The sequence below is a fragment of the Uranotaenia lowii genome, chromosome 1 (assembly GCF_029784155.1).
Source record: "Uranotaenia lowii strain MFRU-FL chromosome 1, ASM2978415v1, whole genome shotgun sequence".
Lineage (NCBI taxonomy): Eukaryota > Metazoa > Arthropoda > Insecta > Diptera > Culicidae > Uranotaenia > Uranotaenia lowii.
Window position 1 is genome coordinate 196353265 of NC_073691.1, and position 24221 is coordinate 196377485.

Sequence of the window (24221 nt, forward strand, 5' to 3'; positions counted from 1 at the left end):
CATTTTTGTCATTTTTGTCATTTTTGTCATTTTTAACATTTTTGTCATTTTTGTCATTTTTGTCATTTTTGTCATTTTTGTCATTTTTGTCATTTTTGTCATTTTTGTCATTTTTGTCATTTTTGTCATTTTTGTCATTTTTGTCATTTTTGTCATTTTTGTCATTTTTGTCATTTTTGTCATTTTTGTCATTTTTGTCATTTTTGTCATTTTTGTCATTTTTGTCATTTTTGTCATTTTTGTCATTTTTGTCATTTTTGTCATTTTTGTCATTTTTGTCATTTTTGTCATTTTTGTCATTTTTGTCATTTTTGTCATTTTTGTCATTTTTGTCATTTTTGTCATTTTTGTCATTTTTGTCATTTTTGTCATTTTTGTCATTTTTGTCATTTTTGTCATTTTTGTCATTTTTGTCATTTTTGTCATTTTTGTCATTTTTGTCATTTTTGTCATTTTTGTCATTTTTGTCATTTTTGTCATTTTTGTCATTTTTGTCATTTTTGTCATTTTTGTCATTTTTGTCATTTTTGTCATTTTTGTCATTTTTGTCACTTTTGTCATTTTTGTCATTTTTGTCATTTTTGTCATTTTTGTCATTTTTGTCATTTTTGTCATTTTTGTCATTTTTGTCATTTTTGTCATTTTTGTCATTTTTGTCATTTTTGTCATTTTTGTCATTTTTGTCATTTTTGTCATTTTTGTCATTTTTGTCATTTTTGTCATTTTTATCGGTGGTTTTGATCCAGTATATTAAATTTGTCGCCAATTTTTGATGATTTTTATTATGATAAATGTCGCCATTTGATTAAAAAATAAGATACGTTAAACATCAATGAGGGATATGTGTTGACCTGAAAAAAATAATATTGCTTAAGGGGCAGCAAAGTTAAAACACGAAATTTTCCCGTTTTTTGAGTCTCTGTAAAAGCTGAGAAATTCAAAGTCATTGGGTGAAAAAACACTTCAGACAATCCTTGTATCAACAATAATACTTTTTGATTTTTGTTCACTTAAATACGCGTAACTTAAAAACAAGAGCTTTTAGAGAAAAAATCTAGAACTGGTTTGAGATCATAATCATTTTTTTGGAAATCGTTTTATTTATCATTTTTTTATTTTCTAACATTGTTTATATATGTATTCAATATCGCTCAGCTTATATTCACTTTTTCTTAGTTTCCTATCTCAGAAACTAGCGTTGTCCAGCAAAATCAAATTCAGGACACCAAATTTCTTTAAAACAAATAAAAAACCACGGGCACCAAAAATTTTGAAACCAATCTAAATATTTTGTTTTTTTGATTCATTTGATTTGATTTATTCCTGACACCGCTGAGTATATCTTAAGGTTGCCAGAATTTTTTCCACTCCCATCCGGGCCTAGCAATTCCGGGCATTTTTTCAAAAAAACCTGGCAAAATCCGGGCATGGATTTCAATTTTTCAAATCCAAAAACCGGGCAAAAACCGGGCAAAATTTAGGTGTTGTTATGTATAAAATCAAAGAAAAAATGCAAAAAAAATGAAATCAATATTTTATTGATGTAATTGCAGGCTTCCAAAAACTTTTTGGAACACTTAAATATTTAAAGGTTTATAAAAGTAAATCAGCGAAATAATTTGAAACAACCGTTGAAAATTTCCATATCATTAATCGATTTTGCTAAAACTTACTCAAAAACTTAGATTTTTTTTGGTTTTTTTGTGAAAAAATCCGGGCAATATCCGGACTTTTTTCACGATATCCGGGCAACCGGGCCGGGCCGGACTTTCTCGAAATTTTGCATCAAATATCCGGGCAAACCCGGATAAAACCGGGCAATCTGGCAAGCTTAGTATATCTATATGGACATTATATTGAAGATTTTTACTCATTCAGGAACTTTGTTGAAGACTGCGAAGCGATTGGACTGATGGTTTTAGAAATATCTTACATTTAATTTGTTTTAAAATCTTTTGAATATATTGTAAAGATTCCCGTATTTTACAGAATTATAAAAAAAAATCACAGAAATGAAACTTCTAGAACTTTTTTCTCAGAAGTGAAAATTACTCGTGATCTTCGGGAAATTTCATTATTGCATCAAAACCTTCAATTCACGAATCTCTGATATCTTCTACTGTTTTGTCAAAAATGTGAAAACCTTGAGGAACACCTGATGTTACATTTACAACTGGAGACAGATTTGCTTCAAATCGTACCCTTTGTGTTTCCCGTTAAATATATCTCAATCCATTGCAAAAGTCTACGATTAAACCCAAACTTAGCTAACTTAAGAAGTTACAAAGAAATATTGACCCTATTGGAATATACTTAAATCATTAAACAATTGATGAATCTCATCACTATTGGTCACCTTAGACTGGAAACCATTTAAGCCTCTTCTTCTGTTTGTCATCCCATCATATGCTAAGTGTTGCCAGTTCATTATATTAGTTGTAAAAGTATAACAGTTTTTCGCGGGAAACACTGTAATTATGTATTGTAATGAAATAAATGCTCTCTTCATTTTTTGCTCGATCACTAGACAAGTTGTGTTTTATTCGTGTCCGTAATGGTTTGCTCAAACAACAATATTTCAACATAATTTCCGTTGTCCATCGCATTTATAGTAAATGTTACAAAATGTAGTAGGTAAATAAGTCGTCGTAGAACGGCCTTTAAAAAACCAAGTTGCTTATTCGAGATTATGTGTTTTACTAGCGAGAACATATTAATATTAATAATGGATTAAAATAACTTAGGAATGCAATTATCTACGATAATTGTCGACTTGCCACCGATCGTGGCCTAGAAGATAGCGATTAAGTCTTCTAAGCCAGAGGTTATGAGATCAAAACTCGGTCATGGTATACATAGTACTATTCTGCGGGCTGGTAGTTTAAGCATAGCATGGTGTAAGATGCTAGACATTATATTATTGAAAGATCTCTCTTTAAAGAAACCTGAAGTTTCTCTGAGGTCCTATTTGTGTGTAGTGAAAAAAAAAATTCCTGCATCGGATCAAACTTTTGAATATTGGAACCAAAAAAGATTCTTACGCATTTTGCAGGAAGAATACTTGTTCCCAAAGATGAAACAGCCAGAAGAATGGTTTGGCTATTTCTCCTGACCGGAACTTAACAAAATTTGGGGCGGCAAACCTTCCGATTAATCTAATCTAATGCATCCAAAGAAGCATTTCTTTCACTGAAAAATATGTTATTGACATCAAAATTTTGTAACGGAATAGCAAGATATGAGAGGAGGGGCGATTTCAAACTTCGATCATTGACGTTATGCGTAGAAGAAAAATTCTGAAAAAAAATCTAACAGTGGATACTGATTTCGTTTTGAGTATTCCCTATTCTGCTTTCAATTTTCATTTGCGATGGGAAATTTTGAGATCTTAGCTTTTCCTTGGCAAAGTTGAAACATTTTTTAGGGTTTTTCTTAATAGTACTTTACATCAGGGATGAGCAAAGCGTGGCCCGCGGGTCACATGCGGCCCCGAGACATGTTTATCCGGACCGCGAAGCCTTTCTCAAATTGAATTGATTCCATGATTTTTTTTAACGATACATTGTCAATCATCATGTGTTCTTTTAAAGGAACACATGCAATATTATTTATTGGCAAAACGTTATATTGGTATTTTTTGCTGATTACATTTTCTCCTAATTGTTCATCTACTTTTGTAAATTCAAATCTATGAAAGCAGATCGGAAATGCAAACAAAAAATCCGAAAGCCATAGATGACCACAGGCGTTTCTGAGCCCGTAAGTGTGACCATTATTTTTTTTTTCATTTCAAGTAAAGATACAGTTTTATGATACATATGCTCATCAGATAATTTATTTAAAAATTTTATTCTTCCATCAAATTCAGAAAAACCCTAATTCTGAACAAAAAAAAAAAATAAAAAAAAACATCAACAAGTGAAATATTTTCGTTCTTGAATATTGAAAATTGGCAATAAGGAAATCTAAATAATGAAGACTGGGTGAATGGTTTAAGATGTTTGTGTCGATTATCTGTCATGCTATTTTCATAAGAAAAAAATTCATCGAAAAATCATAACAAACATCAACAGATTGAGTTGTTTTTTTTTTAACAAGCAATTCACATTACCAAAGCCTTACGATATTCAAGAATAAGCTTTTGAAAGCCTATCCTATTGGTATCCTCATTAAACTAAGAAAATCCATGAAATCTGTTGAAAAATCCTAGAACCAAGAATGTAAACTGAAGTTTTAACGAAGTTGAAAATTATAAATTTAAATGTGATTTTGACTACCTCGCTCAACATGCAGCAATGTAATTAAATACGTAACCTCAAACGAAATACATTTCTTTTCACTGTTTGTAGAAAAAACAATCAAGTCTTGAGGAAAAACAAAATTGTAAAATTGTTAAATTGTGAAATACGGAAATGCGAATTTCAAATCTAAAATTTCAATAACCATTCAACTTCCAACGCTGAGAAAACAGTGATTTCCTAAAAATATATTTTTATCAATAGGTATAAGTTGAGGTTGCCAGGTTGCCTGGCTTACATCCAGGTTTGCCTGAATATTTAATACAAAGTTTGGGAAAAGTCAGGCCCAGTTTCCCGATTGCCCGGATTTAATTTAAAAATGCCCTGGTTTTGCCCGGATTTATTCACTTTTTGGCAAATCTGACAAAAAAAAAACAAATTATGTTTTAATTTTTTTTATTAATGCCTCCAAAACGATATTTTTTTAGCAAGTTGAAGAAAAATTAACATTAATTATCAAATTTCGTCTAAATCTATCGACGATTTAAAACTGGTCGATAGATTTTGACAAAAATATTTTTTCTTAAATTTTTCTTGATTTTTATTGAGTAACTAGCTGACCCGTTGTGCTTTGCTACACCTTCCGAAAATAAATGTAATTTGTAAAAAATTATTCAAATTTAGATTTTAGAGAGATTTTTTCTTAAACCAATCCTCATCATACTTCAGAACCAACAACTTCGAAATTAGAGCTGCAGCTGCAGTTCTGAATTGCAATTCAAAGATGGAATATATTATTTACTGAAACTTGATCTCTAAACTCGTCTTTCATGATCTGAAATTTGTACTTTGTACCCAAAAAAAACCTTTTTAAATATGGTCCCTTCTTTGAAAAGCTCTTTATCTTAAATTTACATGAGAGCTCCCCCATCTTTTCCAATTTTGTCCCCCACTGCTTGAAGAAGGTAGGTACGAAGCAGTTTAAATATCTATCCTTTTTGCGCCAAAATTATGTTAAAAAAATGTTTCGCCATATTGCAAACTCGTGGACATGAGACATTATAGCTTGAAGTTTTCCCAAACAGCACTTATCATGGTAATGAAAAATATATTAAATTAGTTATATATTAAATACAGTGCAAATTTCTTTTTTTTTTTAAATAAATTTACTACGGCAAAAAATATAAATATTTAAAAAAATATCAGTTACATCACTAAATAAGTTCTCAGCATTTTTTGATTTTCTCTTTGAAAGTCAAATATTCAAAAATATTGGCAAAAACAAATTTCTAAGTTTACATTTGTCCTGTATATTGGGGTAAGTGTCAATGCAAAGCTTATTTACAGAAGGGTCAGAGTAATGGCTTTAAAATGGATTTAATACGTATTCCTGTTTTTTGTTCTATCAAGTTTCACTGATATATCTGCAGTATTCCTGCAGTATAAATTTATGTTTGTTACTCCACTTTTAACGAATGCTGTTCAAAGGGAATGACCTTCATTTACAAAGACATTTAGAAATTTTTAATATCCGTTTCAGTTTCAACATTTGGAATACCCCTTCTGGTCTTTCCAACATATTGAATCATTTTGAAGATGAATTTCTTAAAAGTTTGACGTTTGCCCTTGCCCCACCGTGTAAGTTGACAGAAGGGAATATTGTGTTTAACACTTTAAGGGTTTACTAAACATTTCTCATAAAAATTTTGCGTCCAGTTGAATATCAGCCCTAAAGTCTCGCTTTTCAAAAACGAAGCGGATCAAAAGTCTCTCTTATGCAGCCAAAAACACTTCTCATGTTAAGAACGTACTTGAATATGGTATGTTAGCAAAAAGTACGATGGTTTTTTCAGAATTATTTTAAATAAAAAGCTCTTATTTTCATTTCTAAATTCCTTTCAGTTGTGTATTTGGGCCGAAGTAACAAACTCTAGAAGAAAACACAATTTTTAATTTTTTTTTAACAGAAAAAGTTGAACGTTTGAACATGTTCTAATGTTCCTTGAATGAAAAGTTGAATGCTACCTACATTAACACGAACTAAATATGGAAGTATTTTTGCAAATCTTTCAATTGGTTTTGATTCGATTAAAAAAATGCCAATCCGTGTCACATCTAGGCGTCATTTATTACCACGTGCAATTAGGCAAGAAAAAAACACATCTAGGTTGCATATCGCCCCCACGTTCATAAGAAACATACCTAGGCAGGTCCTTGGTTGAGAAACAGTCGCCTGATTGTTAAATTTTTTCAGCGATCAATGAACAGTATGCTTTAGTTACTATCCACTTGCGACGACGTTTGCTTGCGACGCCTCGTCCATGGAGACGAAAAACAAACCCCTCAAATAAAAGAAAATCTCTAAAAATGGATGCCATGACTTTTGTTTTATTCGAATCGGCTTCATATCGCCACCCCTTGCATTGAAAATATTCTTGGTTGAGAAATACGCGCCAAAATATTCCCACGTATCAGTATGCTATGCCATGGTTACTATCCTTTTGCGACGTTGGCTCGCGACGCCTCGACCATGGAGACGAAAAACAAACCGCCCAAAGGAAGAAAAAATCTCGAGAAAATGGATGTCATGACTTTAATTTGTTTCGAAAAACTACAAATTTTGTATGGAAGCCCCCTTTCCCTTAAGTCGGATAGAGTTTTGACTATTACAGAAACCATCCCCGGCCTCAAAAACCCTCAGATGCCAATTTTGACGATGATCGGTTCAGTAGTTTCCGAGACTATAGGGAACAGACAGACAGACAAACATTCATTTTTATATATATACTAGCTGATCCCATACGAACTCCGTTTCGCTTTCAACTTGGAATATGACATGAAACGTTTGTATGAAAGTCAGTAGCAAGCATTTTCTGGATGCACTTCTGAAGTCATTGTTAAGTAATAATTGCAAAAGTATTGGACGATCACTTTGTCTGTCGTCTGCTACTTAATTTGAAATCAGGAATCAATTGGCCGTGCCATAAACCCCGTGTAAAAATTTCGACTCAATCGTTGCGTAACAACGCAATTATTGCCAAAAAGCTAAACTCCTTTCGGTGGCCTCTTATACGACCTTTGATATCTGAAATCAATTTCCCTTCACTCAAAATTACCTTATGCTAATTTTCAAAGCAACCCATTGTATAATAACGTCAGTATTGCTAAAATCAGTGAAAAATTTATTTATATGGACGACCCCTTCCGTCGACCCCTGGCAAAGAATTTGACATCTGAAATCGATTGCTCGTCCCTGAAAACTACCGTGTGCAAATTTTCATCCCAATCCGATGTCAAATAACGACGATATTGCAAAAATATTGAAAGGTTAATATGGACGACCCCCTTTGCCGGCTCCTTACACTGAATTCAATATCTGAAATCCATAGCTCGTCTCTCAAAACTCTCGTGTACCAATTTTCGTCTGAATCCGATGTATAACAACGACAATATCGCATGAACAGTGAATAGTTAATATGGACGACCCCTGTGGCCGACCCCTGATTTTAGTTTGGATAAGTGAAATCAGTTGTTTGTCCCTCATAACTCCTATGTGCAAATTTTTATCCCAATCCGATGGATAAAAACGTCAATATCACTAAGATACTTTAAATTTAATATGGACGACCCCTCTTGCCGGCCCTTTACACTGAATTTGATACCTCAAACCGATTGCACGTCACTCAAAACTATCGTGTACCAATTTTCATCTGAATACGATGTATAATAACGTCAATATCGTAAAAACAGCGAACAGTTAATATGGACGACCCCTTTGGCCGACCCCTTACACAAAATTTGACACCTAAAATCGATTGCTGGTCTTTCAAAACACTCATGTGCAAATTTTCATTACGATCCGACGAAAAATAACGTCAATATCGCGAAAACAATATTTGTCTTCTATGGACGACCCCTTTCAGAAGGGGTCATCCGAAAATCTAACAACATTTTTCATCCTTCCTGGTCCTAATGAGCATCCACGCCAAATTTCAGACCTCTAGCTCTTAAGACGGCTGAGTCTATAGAGGACAAACAAACAAACAAACATACAGAAATTGCTTTTTATATATATAGATATATATAGATTTCTGGGTTTCGACAAAATTGTTTCAGATATTGCCCTGATTTTTGGTCGTCAATTTTGATATAAAATGCCCTGATATTGTCAGGTTTTCATATAAAATTGCTAGGATTTATCCGACCCAGATACGTGCTGTAATAATTCTGGCAACTTAGCTATAAGTTATCGTTTTGATTTAGCTCCATAACACTTTTGAATTGAAGTGATGGCGAGTAGTAGGTACCACCTACCATAAAACAAAAAAAAAAGTTCAAAACGGCAACGGTTTTTACGAACCATGAAAAGACCTTCAACATTTTCTCAATATTTGCGAAAAAGTTAAAATCAATAAAAAAAAAATTAAATTATTCAAAATTGATCAAAATTTCGTGATGCCCATGCTTAATTTCGGCTAATATTTATTATTGCACCTTGCATAAAAAAACAAAACTGTAAAACGGGGTAAATCGGGACAATTTTTGAACTATTTTCGAAATGTATGGGTCAAATACAGCTCTTTATGCTTCAAGGCAGCTTGCGGTGGTATATTTTATGGGCCTGAACCTAACTGATTCAAGGTTTTAAAAAAAACCCCAGTAATCACCTTTTCATTCGCCCACACTTATTATAGAGATTTATTATTGTTCTTTTGTACCATGCTGGAATTTTAGATCTCATTTTTGGTACTGACATTTCTAAAATACCGTATATAATTTTGTAAAATTCGTTCACTACTTGTTCTGGGTTTTGATTTCGAATTAAAGTTTCCCAATCTACAGCATTTAATTTGTTCCTAATTCTTATGTAATTAGTTTGTTCAAGTTCAAGTAGTTGCTAAGATAAACCACTGTGAGTGACTCACACAGAAATCATCGCTCTTATCAATAAAAAGTAAATCTTAATAGCAATTATTCTGATTTCTGATATAATTAGCTTGATTAAGAACTATCTCTGCGCATTTCCAAAGAGAGTATTAAGCGTTTTATTCTCTCCTACAATTGGTATCAGTAGTGATTTATTTTCTTCATCATTAATAAAACACGCCGCTCGTTGATTGAAGTCCCCATAAATATCTACATTAATTTCAAGTTCAAATTTTGATAAAACGTTTTGAAAATTATAAAAAAATTTCATATGAGCCTTTTTTAGCGCTTTCTGGGGATATTTCTCCCCTGACTGAGGCAAAAATATGTATTTGATTTCCAATAAATGATTTGACCCACACATGATGAAAATCTTTAATTTTACTTGATGAAATTAGTTCTGTAGAAACTGGAATTAACACTCCTCCACCAGACTTTTTCTCAGACAGTGATTTATCTTAATCACCTTTGAATACATTAAAGCTAACAGGTACTAGATGTAAGTAGATACAACCACAAATTTCAATATAACTAAGTATATTTTTTCATTCAAAATTATTTGCACAAAGTTTAAAAGCGATGAACTTTGTCGTGAAAATGAGCGTCAAATTTGTATACTTAGATTGGAATTTTCCCGAAATTTTTTTTCTTATATTCAAAATTACATTTCTCCTAAATTTATTTATCATATTTTTTTTTAATTTCATGTTTTGAGGAAACTTTAACATTCGTAGACTTGTCAACTTGAAACTTTACCAGAGGAAACTTCCAAGCACCATTCCCCTTTCCCCTCACTAGCGTTGACAAACTTCAGGGCTCTTCGTCCAGCCTGAATGTTCTCGAGCCTTCTCGAGTTTATTTTAGCCACAATTTAATTAAACCCCATGCAGAAATGATCTCTCCAGCGGCTTCAGGTTATCTGCTGTTGGTACAAAAACTGTGGGGAACTGGGAAAAAATCGTAGCCTCAAACTACAGGATCAACATCCAAATGGTAAAATGTGATTTCAGAAACCCAGGATAACCTGGGTGTCCTTTTTTACTCTGCAGCCAAAATTCGGGAATTACTCTTGGACAATAGGTGGTACAAAAGTGGTTGCTGCCAAACGTTTAATTTGGGACTCCCGAGGACGCACTGACGGGTTGTTTTTGGTATGTATGTGGAAGCTTGTATCTACACCCTGTGATGGGTTTGTATGTGTGTGAAGATGGGCGAAGGATTCTGTTTGAAGTTGGTTTTTATTTTGTTGCCACCGTGGAAGTTGTTGAGGTTGGTCGGGTACATTTTCGGGTGACCTTTGAATTTTTTGTGCTTCGATTTTCCTGTTGCCACTTCACCCCATCTTCATCGACAAAAACGAACACGAATACGCTACTACGGGTTCGTTTTGGAGCAAGAGTCACCCACACACAAACACACGGCTGCTATTGGTCCACCGGGACCCAATCCAAACTCCATAGTGTCAGGAAGCACTGGATAGAGAGACGCACACCTGCTCTCATTCACTGACAGTGCCCTCAAGGCAGAAACCGGGCCACTATCATCATTCACATTCCTCGCACAAAGCGGCTTCAACACTCCCAGAGCACTTCCACTAACACCAGCTAGCTCTTCGCCACTTCACCGTTTCTTTAATATACTCCACAAGAGGCTCCACCTGGCGAATGCAAAACGCGCCACGACACACACAATGGCTGCTCCGGTAGAGTAATGTGGAAGTGGATGATGAGGAAGCACACGGGAAAAAAACGAACCGAAAATCCTCCACTCTTCACTGCACGCCTCGTGAAGCACTGACAAAATTTAGCCCGAGACGAGGAAAAAATAAACATTAATATATGTAAGGTAAGGATTCCGACCAGCACAGCACAAATCCAGAGGAAAATCGCGTTTTCTCGCAAAAGGCCAAACTCGCAGCACCAAATTATTCTCAACCTTTTACCCACCGAAGAGCTCAAACACCGAAAGCCGAAAGGAACGAAATCAGTGGAACAGAACCAACGAACAAAAAAAAAACACACGTAAAAAGAAACAATTGGATGAAGAGCTTTCCCACCTTCCGCAGGAAGGAGACACGCGAAGCAAAAAAAAAACCTAGGGAAAACCCCTTGTGAGGTCTTACGCTGTTGGAAAACCTCCCAGCTAAACCCACCACACGTTTTCCTTTTTTTCCTTCTTCTTTAAGCTACACACTCGACAATCGGCGGACGAATGCTTCGATACACACAGCAAAGTTCACACACCTGACACGGATTCGCAGAGCACCCGCGGGAGCAAAACTGTCAGAGAACTTCTCGCTCAAACGGTGGTCTTTGGCAAACTAATCGGAAGCTCAGCTCCATCGAACCCACAAAAGGCGCCAAACACCCTTCAGAAACAAGTCCAACGAACAGCCCCAAAACGGGAGAGAGTTCGGTTCCGTCCGGGTCGGGTTCGGGATGCTTCGGCAAAAAAAGCTAACGAGTGGAACCGAGACTGGACCGAAGGGAGTTTCGGTTGAGACAGGTCCTGGATGAAAAAAAGTTTCGCGAAGTGGTGGCTTCAACAGGAAGTGGAAAGCTTTGACGACGAGGGTGGGCCTGTTTCGGGAGTAAAAAAAGCTTTCAGGCACACTTTTGAGAGGAAAAGTGGAAAATATTGAGAGTTGTACTAAAAACCCATCAGATGATTGCACGACTAAAGGAAACTAGGCAGTTCTACTTTTAACGTTTTGTCGACTGAAATTTAAAATCAACAGAAGAAATCGAAAAAAAAATATAAGATTCGAAACTTAAATCTTATATTTTTCTTATTTATTATTTTCTTTAGTTTTCAATTAAACAACATTTTTTACACGAAAAACGTTTCAGAACTTTGAATATTTTTTTTGTAGAACTAACTTTGATTAATTTGAAAGCGTTAAATCTTAAAATGCATTGTTGGGAGGTTCAGGAACGGCGAAGGTTTTTTTTTTTTTTTTTTTTTTTATATGGAGCAATTACTGCAAAATTTTATTTTATTTTAATTCTTTTTTTTTTATTGAAATTAATTATTTAAAACTAAATGTTCGGGTTAACAATTCATCGTTTTAACTTGCTCTATTCTACTCTTCCAGCTCTTGCAACACGACTCATAAAGGTTCATCAACAAATATTCAACTCATTACCGAACTCTTTACTGAACCATCTACTTTTGTTCCATCTCATTTCTCTTATTTCTTTTTTTTAAAACATACAAATCAGGTTCTTTTACCCTCAAATTGAAAGATATTACTTTCGTTAACAACCATAATGAAGCCACAGATTTTTTTGACTTCCTTGAAACAGGGATAAACAAAATCTCTTCTATATCATGACAACTTATTTTGTAACGACTTTTGATTATTGATGTACACCAATTCCAGACAAATTTCGATTTGGGGCAAAGTTTAATTCTATGTTCGTTCGTATCCATTACATGACATTTATCACAGGAAATGTTAGTTAAATTACCGATATTATATTGTTTTAATTTATATTTATTCGGGATCAGATCATTTACAAACGTAAAAATTATTTCACGGTCTTTGAGAGATATAACTTTATCATTTAAATTTTCCCATACAATATTCCAAGGAGCTATTATCTTCTTTTCAATCTCAGGTTGATAATTTTGTTCTTTGATGAAGTATTCATAAAGTGATTTGGTAGATGTTAAATCAAAATTATTATCCAAGATCTTACCTACAGATATCCAATCTCTTGCATTCCGTGTGAGTCGTTGTTTAGAATTGAAATCAATTAAATATTTATCTTTCGAGTAAGTACCATCCTCATTTAAATTGTAAAAAATATTTTTCAAAAATAATGCCTTTGCTTTGGACTCTGGATCTATCAAACGTAAACCACCTTTACAATAATCCAAATAAAGTTGTCTTCTATCCAATTTAAACATATACCCGCTCCACAGAAACTTTCCGCAAGCTGAAGGGTTCGGAATTAGATTGAATATTCAAAGTTCACCGAACTTGCGGACGCGGGTTAACTCGGACTAAGAAAATTTCCACTTGGGCACCTTATTATTTTTAGTTCGAAAATTGCCGGATTTCGCGGATATAAAGAACAAACCGTGTTTATAGAAAGTAAACGGGCACTCTGTATTGATTTATAGACGTTTAATACATTTTAACTTCACCGAAATGCCATTAATCATTCAATTGAATCATAAAAATCAGCGGTGATAATCTGGTAACACATTTTAACTTAAACTAAAACATGCGGTTTTTTTCCTAATACTAGATGGACGGACACAATATAATGTTTCTTCGTATGGTTGACTCAGACTGCTGCTCAGGATCCAAACGGCGGGCTCCAATTTTCGGCTGGGGCTCGACCGCCAATAAAAGACCGGATCGCGATCATTTTTGGGGCGAAACATTTCCCACCCATTGTTTTCCATCTATTGTTGGGTGATGATCGGTAGTTGGCATCGCGACGACTCACAACATCTAGCTACCAACGACTTTTGTAGCGACGAGGGGTTTCGGTATTCAACATGCTTTTTTTTTCAAACAGATCTTATTTATCAGATTCAGAAGTAATTTTTAAAAAAATGTTCACTCATTTTCATTTTAATTTTCTTGAGAAATGTTATGATGAATCAAGAACCTACAGTGTGATTCATAAATAATGCTGAAATATGTCATAATGGTTCAAAAACACTTTACTTCATGTTAACATGATTTAACGTGTTCGTCTCCAAAAGTGGGTGACGCAAAATATGTCAAAATTTTAAAAGTCATTTAATCAATCTGGAGATATATTTTTTATTCAAAATTATTCCAGATCATAACCATATTCTTCTCCGTTCTCTTGCCAAAATTCAGAGCCAAAACGATATTTCCTGTTAATGTTTTGGCATTTTTAAGTTGAACATTTTTTAAATGTGGATGACGCTTGGCGACGAACGTGTTAAAAATAGTTTTTAATCATTCAGCTAGGTATAGGTCCGTTTTGAGGTACGACATGGGCTCCTTTTTTTTGGAATATATCACACTCGGGTTCACCAAAGTTTGCCCGAATCAACAATCCAATGATTTTTCAAAATTTCCATGTAGACTTCAGTATTAACTTCCGAGCATAGCAGCAGTTAGCACATTTGGCAAGCGTGGCAGGTATTTGAAAACTGTATTTACACATTCTTCTGTGACGTAAAATTGCTTTTCCGGACTTCATCTTTATCATACCAGAAATCAACCAAAAAAAAATAGGGAACGGTCGCAAATTGAATTACCTCCAAAATTAATTACATGTGATCATAAAAAAATTAAGTTGTTTGTGTTGTAATCGATTACTTTTGTGATGTGAATTCTCACTAGAATTGACCATTTTTAACTTTAGCAGTGTCCGGCACAAAAACGCTAATCCGTTAATCGCTAACAAGTCCGCTAACTTTCGGTTAGCGAATTAATTTTCTCGCTATATTTTTCTTCAGCTAGCGGATAAGAAAGTTCCGCTAATTTTTAGTTCCGCTAACTGAAGAACGCTAACTCTTTGAAGTGTTAATTTGGCCATAGACTTATAGATCATAAATTCGACATCATTCAGATTTAAAATTTTGAATCCGATCAGGTATTTGAATTTTCGTTAAAGATTGATTTGAGAAGCTATTCGATCTCGATTTTGACTGGAATCATGAGCGTCTTTTTGAATTGTCTTCACTTGAATTTATGTCTTAAGCATAAGCCTTCTTTGAATATAAAAGAATTGAAAAAGTTGGGAAAATTGAAATTTCCAGAACAAAATAAGTGTATTTATGTTAAAAAAGATGAAAAACAAAACATCGACCTAAAGATAATCTTTGCATTCACTGATGTAAAAAAAATTAATAAACGGGTGAATATTTTGAAAAAAATTGCTTCCATTTTTTTCCTTTTACTTTCCACCAAATACGCTAACTAAAATTAAAAGTGGACTGACGCAACTGATTTGCACAGAAATATTACAAAACAAGTTCGAAAATTGCCCCTATTGATATCATTAAACAACATTTCTAGGCAATATTATAATTAAAGATGGCTGCAATATTTGTGTTTTGCTTATCTTTTACAAAACTTTCTACTATCGATCAGCGATTAGCGCTTTATTATAGATCGATAACTTTTACGCAACATTTAGCGGCTTTAATTAGCGATCGCTAACTTTGACCGAGATAGCGATCTAATTAGCGACGCTAATTTTTCAGTTAGCGATGCCGAACACTGAACTTTAGTACATACCACTTCAGTTAACTGTTCCCTCTGTGAAAATAGGATATTAGTGTCTTGAAAAAAAATTGCAGAGAAAACAATTACCCACAATTCGATGTTCATAACTTCTCGATTTAGCCACAACGAACAAAGTTATGTTTCTTTTAAAATGTGACGTGAATTCACTCAGTTTAAACAGAGCAGGGTACTGAATTCACGTCACGAAATTTCAAGTTTTTCTGAAAAATTCTTCAAAACCTTCAAATTTTATGTACATTTTTTGTAACATTTTTGTTGTTTTTTATTTGAAAATATTGAACAAATTCAAAAATTACGTTCTATTTGTAAAAAATTCGACCATCTGGAGGATCAAATCAGCTTTCAGAGCATGTTTCTCTTATAAAATTTTACAAAAAAAAACAAATTTTTGTGACATGAATTCACTATTCGCGCTGTTGTAACTCAGCTGGATTCTCCAACCGATTTCTATAAATTTTAGTGTTTCAAAATCTTTTTGTCATTTTCAAAGAAGATCTTATTTTTTTATTGTTATTCAATGTTCAAGTTTTCTCGTAAAATTAAAAAGTTTCCTTTTTTGTGACGTGAATGCACTCATTTGCGACTGTTTTTGTTCGTTTTAAAAAACAACCCCATTGGATATAAAAAAAATCTTTTTTCTACACAAAGAAGCAATATTTGTTGGCTTCAAAACACAATGAAAAATCTCAGAAATAATCAATCCATATATTTTAATAATTTATTATGTAAAAGTTGTCAAAATTATCACTTTTTCCCACAGCAAAATTGATTTTCAAAATTATGTAAAACATGTAAAAAAATTGCTTTCTCCTTTTTCGTTGGTTTTGTGTTATTTAAATTATCAAAATTATTGTCAAGTTTGAGATTTTTGATACGCTAACGGATAAAAATCACTTGTGAACAGTACGAGCGCGTGGAATGTGTCTATTGTAAAATTTGAAAAGAATATCAAACCGATACAAAACAAACTTCGTCAAAAGTTTTACACGCTGACGAACTTTTACCAATCGTTGGGAAAACACTAACGAGTTATAACATTAATTATTTTGTATTTAAGAACAAAAACTGGAACAAGATTGGTTCCAAGAAAGAAATTATTCTATTCAAAATGAAAACGGAAAACAACTACAAATGAAATTTGAAAAAACTAAAATCGTTTTAAATCGAATCACCAGAAAGCAAGTTAAGAGGACAGCCTGGTGAGAAAGACAATTCAAGCGGGTTTTTTGAAACAGCAAGCAATACATATCAAAACTCCCTATAAGAGAGTTTAGAAGACAGCCTAATGATCACACGATTGAGAAAACTGCTTGAAATAAAAATATAAATAAACCCCTAAAAGCGAGGTGGGAGGACAGCTTGATGATCAAACGGGTTAAGAGGACTGCTTGAAAAAAATGTTTAAAAACCAATAAGCGAATGGACAACTTAGTCATCAAGCGAGTTGAGAGGACAGCTTGAAAAATTGTATAAAAAAACAACTATAAACGAGTTGAGAAAACAGCTTGAATTAAAAATATAAAAAACACCAACACGCGAGTTAAGTGGAAAAATTGAATTAAATTTATGAAAATAAAACACCTATAAGTGAGCTGGAAAGACAGCTTGGTGATCAAGCGGGTTGAGAGGACAGCTTGAAATAAAAGTTCCAAAAACACCTACAAGCGAGTTAAGAGGACAGCTTGGTGATTAAGTAAGTTTAGAGGACAGCTTGGAATAAATGTAGAAAAAAAAACCTATGAACGAGTTGAGAGGACAGATTTAAATAAATGTATTAAAAAAACACACCTACAAGCGAGTTGGGAGCACAGCTTGATGATAAAGCAGGTTTAGAGGATAGCTCTAAATAAATGTATGATTAAAACTCTCATAAGCGAGTGATCAAGCGGGTTGAAAAGAAAGTTTGAAATAAATGAAGAGAAAAACGTATAAGCAAATTGAGAGGACAGCTTGGTAATCAAGCGGGTTGAGAGGACAAATAGTAAAAAATGTATGAAAAAAAAACACCTTTAAACGAGGTGGGAGGACAGCTCGGTGTTCCATTGAAGTCTTTGATAACATCTAATGTATTGAGTATATATAGACAATGTTTAGAAGGTTGTCAAAACCTCAAAATTTTTCAAACAAAGATAAAAATGAGGGACGTTACATTTTCCTTCGCAGTTTAACTTATGTTTATCTCCAAGGTTTTACTAATTATTTCTTTTTTTTTTTGTACATAATGTTTTGAAACATATTTTATGGACATATCTCAACCCATATGTTGTCAGCTAAAACGTAGTGTTTCATTATTATTAGCCAGGAGTGTCACGTAATCACAGAATCATAGAAATTTTAAATACCGTCAAACGGAGCTTCATGCAAAAGCAGGGTTAGAGGCAACATGTGTATACCACAACATCTATTAAATTTTTATTTCAATACTGTAATAAAGTTATCATTGAATGATAACAAATTGATGATGACATAATATTTAATATCGTGAAAGAGTTTTTTAAATTTTTGATTCTCATAAAAAATGCAAAAAATCAAGCAATAGATGTACAAATTTTTATATTTTTTGATGCCGTAAAAAACTTTACCTAGTATGACGGGTTGGGATCTCACCTACAAACTTCATATTGCTTTCACTATCCTATATCAACACTGTTGGTGTATAAATATTTTTCGGACAATCTCCATTTTTTTTCAAATAAATATTTTTTTAACTTAGCTGTCTGGGGCAAAATGCAACAAAATGCAAATCAGAACTATCTCATAAATCTCATAAATCGCGTTTCCATATGCTGGGATATGACTGTTTTGCATTATGCGTTTGTTATCATAAAAATTTATTAACAAGATTTTAGATAATCGAATATTTTGTAGTATTTTTAACCCCTTAATGTATGCAGCAGATTAACACTTTTTTCTTTAAAACATTTTTGACAGAAAAAATGTAAAATTTATTTCGAACAAAACCAAAAATTACTGCAAATGCAATCATTTCAAATTCAAATTAGCGCTCAAATCATACTAAGAGCTTTCAAAATTTTAATTTGTTTTTAATTTCGATTTTAATTACTCTCAAAATAGTTTTAAACCCATGAATTAAAACATCACAAGATCACAAAATTGGAGATTCTTGCTCAGTTTTGCAAAAATAAAAAAAATATAAATCCGGACAGTATCTGAGAACTTTTTTATAAAATCCGTGCATCTGGGCTAGGCCAAATTTGTCTTGTTAACCGGAAAATCAGGGCGAACTGGAATGCTTAATTTAACCCCATAGTTCTAGTAAATTGAAATTATCAATTAAAGTTATGGTAATGTCACATTTTTTTCACTTTTAACAGTTTTTTCGTTTGGTAATAAAGTTTGTTTCACATATCACTTGATGTTTAAAGTTTCTGCTCAGAGTAGCAAAACAATCATCATTCGTAATCTTGAACGATTTGATGAGTCAAATCATTTTGATAACATAAGAACAAACACCTTATTAGATTATCAAATTTAAGATTCTAAAATACTGGAACTAAGCAGATTCTCAGATTCTAAAATTCTCAGGTTTCTAAATTTTCAAATTTTCAGAATTCCGACTTTCAGCTTGTTAGATTTTCAGATATTCAGATATTCGGATTTTTTTTTATTTAAAGTTTCTCAGATTCCGATATTCTCAGATTCTGAAAGTCTTAGATTTTCAGATTCTCAGATTTTCAGATACTAAGATCCTTCGATTTTCAGTTTCTCAAATTCTCAGAATCACAGATTCTCAGACTCTCAGATTCTTAGAGATACTCATATTCCCAGATTATTGGATGTTAAGATTATCCAAATCTCGGATTCTCAGATTATCTGATTCTAAGATTTTCAGTTTATTGAATTCTCAGATTCTCAGATTCTCGGCTTCATAGATTCTCAAATTCTTATATTCTAAGATTTTAAGATTCTAAGATTTCTACATTTTTAGATTTTATGATTCTCAGATTCTCGGATTATCAGATTCTCGGATTATCAGATTATCAGATTATCAGATTATCAGGTTATCTCTTAATCATATTATCAGATTATCAAATTATCGGATAATCAGATTATCTGATTATCAAAATATCAGATCATCATATTTTCGAATTATCAGAATATCAGATAACCAGATTATCACATAATCAGATCATCACCTTGTCAGACTATCATATTATCAAATTATCAAATTATCAAATTATCAAATTATCAAATTATCAGATTATTTCATTATCAGATTATCAGATTACCAGATTACCAGATTATCAGAATATCAGATAACCAGATTATCAGATTATCTGAATATCAGAATATCAGATTATCAGATTTTCAGATTTTCAGATTTTCAGATTTTCTCGAACTCTCAGATAATCAGATTATCAGATTATCAGATTATCAGATTTTGAGATTCTCAGATTCTCAGATTCTCAGATTCTCTGATTCATAGATTCTCAGATTCTCAGATTCTCAGATTCTCAGATTCTCAGATTCTCAGATTCTCAGATTCTCAGATTCTCAGATTCTCAGATTCTCAGATTCTCAGATTCTCAGATTCTCAGATTCTCAGATTCTCAGATTCTCAGATTCTCAGATTCTCAGATTCTGAGATTCTCAGATTCTCAGATTCTCAGATTCTCAGATTCTCAGATTCTCAGATTCTCAGATTCTCAGATTCTCAGATTATCAGATTCTCAGATTCATAGATTCTCAGATTCTCAGATTCTCAGATTCTCAGATTCTCAGATTCTCAGATTCTCAGATTCTCAGATTCTCAGATTCTCAGATTCTCAGATTCTCAGATTCTCAAATTCTCAGAATCTCAGATTCTCAGATTCTCAGATTGTCAGGTTATCAGGTTCTCAAACTTTCCGATCCTCACATTCTCAGATTCTCAGATTTTCAGATTCTCAGATCCTCAGATCATTAGATCATCAGATTATCAGATTTTCAGATTACCAGATTCTCAGATTAACAGATTCTCAGATTTTCTGACTTCCAGATACTCAGATTCTCAAGTTATCTTATTTTCCAAATATTTGATTTGATAACTCCTAGATTCTGAGATTCTCGCAATCTTAAATTGTCAGATTCTCAGTTTCTAAGATTTTCAAATTCTCAGATTCTTTGATTCTCATATTTTCAGATTCTCATACTCTCTAATTTTCAGACTTTCAGAGCTTCAAGTTTTTTGGTTATGAGAATCTTAAATTCTAGTATTTTTAATTTTTGAGATAATTTTTTTATAAAATTTTAATATTCTAATAAACAGTCTTAGTTTCTCAGGTTCCAGAATTTTCAAATATTCTCTGATTCTATGATTATTTCATAACACATAATACCGAGAGGAAAATGTTAGCCAACGTTAGCTCTACAGCGAAACATAGTACGACTTATACTGGGATTCCATTTCCAATTCTAAAAATTATAATTTAAATCTCCACTTTTAAATAGTTATAATAGATAAACAAAATATTGATTGGAAATTCTAGATCATAATTCCCAAGAATATATTTTTTTCTGGAAATCTTAAAAAAGATTCTGAATATTTTTCAGTTTTTTGGTATTGGCAAGTTCATTTTAGTTCTCTGTGCCCATTTTACCTGGAGCATCAATGCAGTTTCCATAAACCATACGGTTATTAATGACCTCCGCCGATGTTCTTTTGAATTCATCGCCCTACATTTCTGCATTGAAACTTTTTTTTAAGTCGCTGCACTTTTCACCCCAAGAACTAAAGTCTCACAATTCTCTGTCCGTTATCAATACGTCTTTTCTGTTCACATTTTCTGTTGTTGGTATGATCAGAGGACTTCATTCTGAATGTTCTTCTAAGAGTGTGATTTGAATCAAAAAAATCTCTCTTACGAAATTGAAATTTTCGAAGGACATTTTCCCTGAGGTTTTGCTTTTGTCAAAAAGTTTTTTTAAATTTAAATCATATTCATAACTTTTGAGTTTTCAACTCACAATATCAAAAATGTATACTAACAATACTTTTCATATAATTTTATTAATAGCAACTTTTTATCAGGAAAAGCGCTCTTTAAAATCGTTTTCATATTGCCTAATCGCAACGATTAATGCAACGGTTATCCGAACCCAACATTTACGACCATCAAGTGTTGGTAAAGTTTTGGCGAAAATAGGAAAAAATGGTTGTTGTAATGAAGAAAAAGATTAAGCAACAACTAAAAATTCATAACATCAGTGGGTTCCTTCCAACTGGACGAGTAAAGGGAGTTAAAAGAGAAGCAAAACAAAAAAAACGTCATGTTTCATGGATTTCTAAAGTCAACAAAAATCAGTCTGCCAAAAGCCTTCGGGGCCAGTTCTTTCTTAGTTTTCCTCCTCCAGCCAGCTGTCTGTCCCATGCTTCGGCGTTTCCTTCCATGGTTGAGGACTTGGTCGTCTTCGTCGAGGACGTGGTTTTATTTTTCTTTCCTCCCCACACAAACCTTCTAATAGCCTAACCTCGTTCAGTCGGGGTCGAAATTTCTATCGGTGCATCGTTCGCTGGCTCGGAAAAGCCTGAAACTGTCGTGTGGTTAGTTTATCCAAACCTGATTCACCCCAAACACCCACCCTCTCCTTTTTCGATGTTGACATCCCTGAGCGTAAAGATGGTGGATTAAGGAGGGAGAGGCAAGGTATTCGACGAAAAGTGACTTTGCATTTGTGTCTGTGTACTTATGAAGTAGAGTTGCTAGTTGCATGTTGCATCGTCGAGCTTAACCTCATCAGCTCAGTGGTAAAAAATGTTAACTCATGCAAATGTGTGGGTGGGTGGTTGTTTTGGTTTTTGCTTGTTTTTTTTTTTTTGAGAGTTGGTGTTAGTTGTTTGGTGCAATCCAAAATCCGATGCTCAGCCAGAAAAGTTTACCCAAACTTCGTCTTTGAGGTTTTCATGGTGAATCAAAGTGTTGCTGGAAGTACCACGAATCAAAGCACACGTACACATGCACACACACAAACATTAACATATCCAAGCTCAGCTAAAAAAAACGACGACAACAACCAGCGACGAGGACAACTTTGCGAGTTTCATAAATTTTCTGGTGACACGCGAACTTGGGGTAGGTTTTTCGTGCAAGCGTTGTTTTTTTCTGCATTTCGTAGTTTGACATTGTAAATTTTTTTTTTGTTCCTAATCAGAACTGCTACTTTCCTCAAAGGACCAATTGTTGGGCATAAAGTGGAGGAAATATTTGCAGCTAAAGGCGCCGTCGCTTTACTTTTGGCCTGCCTTTACCTTATCAGAGTTGATTCTGATTTTTCGACGGCGACAAACTCCGAAAAAATGCATTCCTATATGCGTCACGTAAGGGTTTTGTAGATTTTTAGATAGATTAAATGCAGCCTGGAAAAAGTTTCTACAAGTTAATAAGATTTAAGATATTCTCACGACGTTTTTAAAGAATAAAAACCTAAAAAAACTTATAAACTTTATTTATTCATACCAGATAAATTTCAAAAAGAGGATTGGAAAGTTGAAGTTATTTGGCACATTTTTGCATTTTTAGGTTTCCAAAACACCATACACAGAATTAAGTCATGATTTTATCGGGTGAAATTAAGATGAAGTTGTCTATTTAGTCACAAGAAATTAACGCAAATACCGACCTAGACTAATTAGAAACGCTGGCATTGAGTTTCACCTCTCTAGAGTCCTGACCATCCCGGATAATCGCCGGTATCAAAGACACATTTCAAGGGAATCCTCCACCTTGCATGTTTTGTTGATGATACTAGGTACTGGTGGAAGTTTTTATCGCGTCTTCTCACTGGAACCACGCTGATGGCCCTGGCTGACGACGACGAGGATGCCACTTCTGGAAAGCTGACAGCAGATGATAAGGGATTATGAACTCTGGAGCTCTCTGGAGCCACCACCGAGCTGCTTCGAGCATGGAGATTGTCCCGTTAGGATTGGGGAAGGTTGACGATGAAGACCATCGGGAATGATGGGATGACCAACCAAAACGCGCCGTTTGTCACTTCATTGTCAGCGTGTCCCCCGTGTGGGTTGTGCACTTGATACCGGATGAGGATTTACGGATCTTAAGTCATTTGCCCGAGAAAATGCGGTTTAAAGTGTGATCTGGATATTATGAGGTGAGAACGTTAAACAACTGACTGAGCTAGATCGTGAGCTGTCATTAGAGTCAGCAATATTTGGATTGTTTTGCGTAAATTATCTTAAAAAAGGACATTCCAAACATTCTAAAAATGACAAAAATGACAAAAATGACAAAAATGACAAAAATGACAAAAATGACAAAAATGACAAAAATGACAAAAATGACAAAAATGACAAAAATGACAAAAATGACAAAAATGACAAAAATGACAAAAATGACAAAAATGACAAAAATGACAAAAATGACAAAAATGACAAAAATGACAAAAATGACAAAAATGACAAAAATGACAAAAATGACAAAAATGACAAAAATGACAAAAATGACAAAAATGACAAAAATGACAAAAATGACAAAAATGACAAAAATGACAAAAATGACAAAAATGACAAAAATGACAAAAATGACAAAAATGACAAAAATGACAAAAATGACAAAAATGACAAAAATGACAAAAATGACAAAAATGACAAAAATGACAAAAATGACAAAAATGACAAAAATGACAAAAATGACAAAAATGACAAAAATGACAAAAATGACAAAAATGACAAAAATGACAAAAATGACAAAAATGACAAAAATGACAAAAATGACAAAAATGACAAAAATGACAAAAATGACAAAAATGACAAAAATGACAAAAATGACAAAAATGACAAAAATGACAAAAAT

At 33.4% G+C, this 24221-nt stretch overlaps 1 protein-coding gene across 9 annotated transcripts in view; it reads right to left on the bottom strand.

Moving 5' to 3' along the window:
- Positions 1-24221, bottom strand: part of LOC129742447 (uncharacterized) — a 584572-nt gene that overhangs the window by 411716 nt on the left and 148635 nt on the right. For 5 of the 9 annotated variants that reach the window (XM_055734382.1, XM_055734376.1, XM_055734374.1 and 2 more), the window contains exon 1: positions 11317-11468. The exons of 1 other annotated variant lie outside the window; for it this stretch is intronic. The gene's annotated coding sequence lies outside the window, so the exon portion shown is untranslated. Of the gene's footprint in view, positions 1-11286; positions 11475-24221 lie in introns of those variants that run through there. 3 more of the 9 variants (XM_055734355.1, XM_055734361.1, XM_055734352.1) reach the window with 3 other exon arrangements.